This window comes from Spea bombifrons, chromosome 6 (assembly GCF_027358695.1).
Source record: "Spea bombifrons isolate aSpeBom1 chromosome 6, aSpeBom1.2.pri, whole genome shotgun sequence".
NCBI lineage: Eukaryota > Metazoa > Chordata > Amphibia > Anura > Pelobatidae > Spea > Spea bombifrons.
Genome location: NC_071092.1, coordinates 24,691,113 through 24,697,112, shown reverse-complemented (window position 1 = coordinate 24,697,112; position 6,000 = coordinate 24,691,113). Strand labels below are relative to the sequence as shown.

General features: G+C 39.5%; 1 long non-coding RNA gene across 1 annotated transcript; it reads left to right on the top strand.

Annotated features, from left to right (window-relative positions):
- The first annotated feature begins 257 nt into the window (after positions 1 to 257).
- LOC128500853 (uncharacterized) lies at positions 258 to 747 on the top strand. The gene is made up of 3 exons (XR_008354956.1): positions 258 to 287; positions 456 to 521; positions 680 to 747. It is a non-coding gene; the product is annotated as an uncharacterized LOC128500853 (long non-coding RNA).
- Positions 748 to 6,000: the final 5,253 nt, after the last annotated feature.

Sequence of the window (6,000 nt, the reverse complement as noted above, 5' to 3'; positions counted from 1 at the left end):
AGTCTTTTAATGTTGGATAAGGGAAAAAAATCATTAAATCATTATGATCTGCAAACAAATGAATAAATTATTAAAAATAGAATAATTGATGTTGACTACTAACTGCAATCACGCAAGCCACGTCAAATGTGCAGCCTGTATTTTGGAAGAGATTATCTAATTTAGGATGAACATTTAGGGAACGATCCACTCTTATTCTAAATTTTTACTTCATTCAGTTTGACAACTGCCCAATAGCTACTGGAAAATGGAGCCAGGACCATTTTCCAAACCATGGAAGAATTCAGGTGAGTAGGCCATAAAGGGGTGGTAATAAAGATTTAGTGGGAACAATTAAGTATTTATAGAAACCTGTTTCAGATTACAAATCTGTAGCAATGATTAATATGTGTAAAATGTCTTTCTTTAAGACAAAATATACCCATTTTATTATGTCGTAAATGCCTCTTTCATAGGGATCTGCAGAACCTGAATGGATAAACCGAGAGAATATCCTTCGCCCAGTAGAAGTACAAGACAAGGTTCCCTGTGTGTGCTGCTCTATGTCCTGTGTTCTTATTGTGCCACTTTCTGCTGTTTGGTATCTTACTCACTGCATACATAGTACAATAAGACTTTATGATCCTTTTTTATTTGTTCATCTCTCCCTGCTCTGTGCGATCTGTATTTGTGTTTTCAGAAAGAAGACACTTCAGGTAAAAATTTGGACGTTGCTTGGAAAAACTGGGAGTTTTTCCTAAAATCGGTAAGGAGATTGGAAAGTTTCACATGTATGTTTGAGCATCAGCTCATGTGTCAATACTCCAAATGTAGTGAGTTTGAGGTCAAAACATTTGGTAAAGTCCGAACATTGATTTAAAAAACAGTATCTGAGGCCTTTGTGTTGAAATGCCTATAGCATGGTACTGAAACAACTGCAATTCTAGGTGGAGCTTCTGAGTCCCAGTCAGAAAGAGACTGTATGTAGCTGGCGCATATGCAGCCCCACTTTCTCCGAGGGCCAGGACAGAGAGGTATGGATTCCAAACCTGGATTTCAGTTTTGTCCACTAAGATTACTGTCTCTAGATGTTCTACCTACTTTACCTGGGACGTACAATGCAGTTTATTACCAGGATATATAACTGATATCTCACTGTCCTCATTTCTTGGTCCTTGTAAGAAGTCAGCCTGGTTCCTACTTGTTCATCTCCTCATTCTGACACTTGTGCATTTGTGATTCTTGCACCCCAACCTTTGGGCTGCACCCAATTTATTTTTCTTTGCTGATGACCATGACCATGGTTTTCCTGACAATTTTAATGCTACATCTGTGAGCAACTGAAGCTTGTGGACATTACTTCTCACCTACTTCATCCACATGGACAGATTAATGTCCAGGTACCTAACCTTTGCAGGTGTTTTCACTAAACACAGATTTTGCAGAAGAGCTGAACATTTGTACTATGTGAAATAAATATACACTAAAAATGGTTAACCCTGGTGGTATAGTTAAACCAGAGAGATGATTTTTAAAGAGATATCCCCTTGTAAACAATGCATTAAGCAGGGCCTGCTCAACTCTGGATGTAAAAAGTTTACCAGGGTTGGCCGTTCATAATACATAGTAAAATCTGTTTAAATAATACACTCTCATGGAAACACCTGGTTTAGTTAATAAACACCACAGATAAATATGTTTCAGGTGTTTTACACAACAACATACTTAATCATAACCATTACTTCAATAAAGTTTAAAAGAGCACTTCTATGTGTCTTCCGATTAACATAAAATAATACATATAAAACAAATGCTAATAATGTAGTCTTTGAAATATCATTAATAAAAATGAATACATTTTCATGACAACCCTTTTTTAACCATAAGTAGCAATCGTGAAAGGATGCTACTTATGGTTTTAAAAAGCTTCAGCCAAAGTCTGAAACGTCACCTTGGAACAGACTTCAGGCAGGTTATCAACCTAAAGTTCAGAGTGCAAAACCACCTAATTGTTTCATTAATTAAGTTACCCAAAAATAATTGGAAAGCTTAATAGAAAATGTTTTTTTAATTAAATAAAAACAAAAAACACAAGTACTATTTAATAAAAAAACCCAGATAGAATGCTTTGAGATTATACAGTTGTATTAATAACGCTATTTAAGGACATTGATGTACAGTACAGATATTAATGGCTGTGTTGAGTTATTTTGAGGGGACAGCAAACTCACACTGTTATACAGGCTGTACGCTCTTTACACTTTACATTGTAGCAGAGTGTAATTTCTTAAGTGTTGTCACATGAAAAGATATAATAAAATATTTACAAACATTTGAGGGGTGTACTCACTTGCTCAGTGAAAGACATCTAGTAAAAGTCTATGGTTACATTTCAACCACTTTTATTATTGCTGTTATTATTGTTGTTGTTGTTATTATTATCATTATTATTATTATTCTCCTCTGTTTGTTCTTAGTTTCATCACACAATTACCACAAGATCTGCAGAACCCTTTCGCAGTCCACAGTATCAACAGAGCCAGAAGGAGGAGCCATGGCATCATTTAGCAGGAAAAGTTGCTGACCACAGCCAGCATCAACAATGTAAGGACAATACTGGAGCATTTTCTTATGACCAGCATCAGAAACAGAGCAAGAAGCCAGAAGAGTCTCTGTCTGCCCAAAGCAGCTCTAATCAGATGCTGAAACCCAATTCTGAGGTGCCTCAGTATAAGCCAGCAGGACCCCTTACCTGTCTTACACCAGACATACATAACAAACAATATGTGGGTCTGTATTATTGCACCGAGAGTACTGAGAATAAAATTTCATGGCGCCCAGTTACATCACCTACCCAAGGAGACATATCATATAATGTTGTTGTGTCTCGACCATCATCTCCTCAACAGTCTATCTGGAGGGACTCCCAGGGCTTGAACACAAAAACAGAAGAGGCTGGAAGGAGCTCACAAGCACTTCATCTAAAAAATGGGGTGTCTGTTAGGCCACAAACTCCTCCCCATGAGTCTGTCAACAAGAGCTCAGCTGAGCTAAGCATGAGAAGCCCTGACTCTTCCAACTCCGTACAGCATTCTAATGCATCTAATAAAAAGGACTCCCAGGGTCCCCAACCTAGGATACCCCGAAAGACTGTCTCTTCAGGCATTGAAAAAGGCTTGCCCTACACCACTGGGAATCAACACGTTGGCAAGGAAAAGTCAGAGGACAAAGTATATTATGGATATAACAGCGATAACGATGAGTTTCCAGCGCATGTACAGTCACATGTCCAAATAGAAACTTATGGAGATCAGTACTTCAACACAAGTGCAAAGCAGAATAAGGTGTGTTAGTTTTACCCCCTTGGCAATGTATGTTTGTACTACATTGCTCTGTAGTTTATGTTTACAGATCTATATATCTCTATAATGTGTTGGCTTGGTTTGCCATCTGAGAATGCTTGTTAAAACTCCCGACATTTTCAAGTTTTTTGACCAGAGTGACTCTCATTGTTACTCAAAGGGGAACTCAAACCATTCAGTCCAAACTTTTTATATATATAAAGTATGGAAAAAAACATATTTAATGTTTTAGCTAAAACCACCCTAAATTAGCATGTTTAACTTATCTTTATCTTTCACATGAGAGCACTCACCTACTCATAATTCCATGAAGCTGCTCCTCATTACCTAGAAGCCTCCTTGAGTTTGGAGCACTCCATTGATTCATCACATGCAACACAGTGTGTAGCATAATCATGTCCATAATATGGATGGTACAAATGCTGTCTGACACCCCTTAAGCACATATTGCTATAAAGTTTCCCAAAAACATTCCCACACTAATATACCTAGAAAGATGCCCACAATTACACACCTGGAAGCACACTAACATACCCACAAACATACACTAACATACCTACAAACATACACTATCATACTAAGACACGCCAAACACACATCATTGACTTACTCTGCCTACCCCTAGATTTAAAGCATGGCGCTTTGTGTTAGTGATGCCCAGGGCCCAAAACACTCATTTTAACCAGGAATAGGCCTGGAGATATTTCATGGAGGACAGATTAACACTGCCCCTGAGTTAAACGTGTGTTACAGGGAATCATTCTCTTTCCTTAAAGTATGACAGGCCTTCCCACACTACACTATACCCACACACACATACACTGCTCCTAATCGTGCCTGCCCACAAACACTAGACTAGATGAGGCATGGACCTTATCAAGGGTCCATGCCTCATACTCCTGCATAGACAATTTGATTTATGTCCTATGGTTGTCTGCCCTTAAAAAGGGAGACCCGGTAAGATCCTATGACATGGAGTGACCATGCTGATCACCGCTCCTAATTTACGCCCAGCATAACGAATGTGGCGTCTAAATTAATCGCTCCTTATTGACTCACAGGGTCAACTCTCTAATCAGGTCTTCCCTCCAAAATTATTTTAGAGACAATGACACCACAGGTGTAGGGCTCTCCTCTATCTGTGAGGGGCATAAATACCCACTTCAGGGACAACTTATTGCCCTCCTGCACAAAGAACGAAACAAATAGCAATCACAACAAATAACTACTCTACTGTGGCGAATTGTGTCTTCAGAACAGCAACAGAAACGTAACTGTCTCACAGATACATTAATTGACCTTACGCAGGCTCGTAGGGAGTCAACTCTTCTGAACAATGAGATGATTACTCACTTTCTGGTACAAAACCCCAGCTTTGAATCATTGAATCAATCCGGACTTACCGGACCGTTGTTGTTGCTGCGGGGTGAAGCAGGGGACAATGTTGCATACTTGGTGGAGTTGTGAGCTTATCCACCCCTTTTGGAACAGATCAGACACGGCACAGCTAAGCTTACCGAAACCCCTCCACCATTCAAACCTGCAAACTCCTGCACCACACTAACAGACAAATTTCACACTATAAAAGATCAATTGTTAAGAACCTGTTGAATGGGGCTAAGGTTCTGGTCAGCTCTCAGTGGATACCTCGCACCCCCCCCCCCATCATTAAGCAATTGGGCCAGGAGATGAAGGATTGCCGAGGTTATTGAGCTCTGTACTTTTCCCTACCCAAAGATCAGCTGAATGTGATTTTCCAAGAAAAAAAAAATAACCTGTGGCCAATGACACTGTTGTTTTCAGTAGCATGGATATCTTGCAATGAGCATAAACAAAGGTCAAGTTCAGACTTTATGTAAGATTGGAACATACACTATATGGACAGAATTATAGGGACACCCTTCCTAATTATTGAATTTGGGTGTTTCAGCCACACCCATTGCTAACAGGTATATAAAAACAAGCACATAGGCATGCCATCTCCATAGGCAAACATTGGCAGTAGAGTGGGTTGTAATGAAGAGCTCAGTGACTTTAAACATGGCAGTGTCATAGGATGCCACCTTTGCCACAAGTCAGTTGGTAAAATTTCAGCCCTGCTATATCTACCCCAGTCCACTGTAAGTGCTATTATTGTGAAGTGAAAATGTCTAGTGGTAGCAACAGCTCAGGCACAAATCAGTAGACCACATACATTGGCAGAGCAGGGGCTGCCGAGTACTGAAGAGCGTAGTACGCAAAAAAAATTTGTTCTCTGTAGCATCATTCAATTGCTCTTGGAAGCAACATCTGCACAAGCACTGTGTGTCAGAAGCTTTATGAAATGAGTTTCCATGGCTGAGCAGCTGCACACAAACCAAAGATCACTATGTGCAATACCAAGTGTTCTCTGGAGTGATCATTCAAGCTTTACCATTTGAAAGTCTGATGGACGAATCTGGTTTTGACAGATGCCAGGAAAATGTAACCTAATGGAATGCATAGTGCCTACTGCAAACTTTGGTGGAGGAAAGAGAGTGGTCTGGGGCTGTTTTTCAGGGTTTGGGCTAGACCCTTTAGTTCCATTAAATGGTGATATTAATGCTACAGCATACAAAGACATTTTAGATAATTTTATGTTTACAACTATATGAATAGATAACAGGCCCTTTTTTATTCC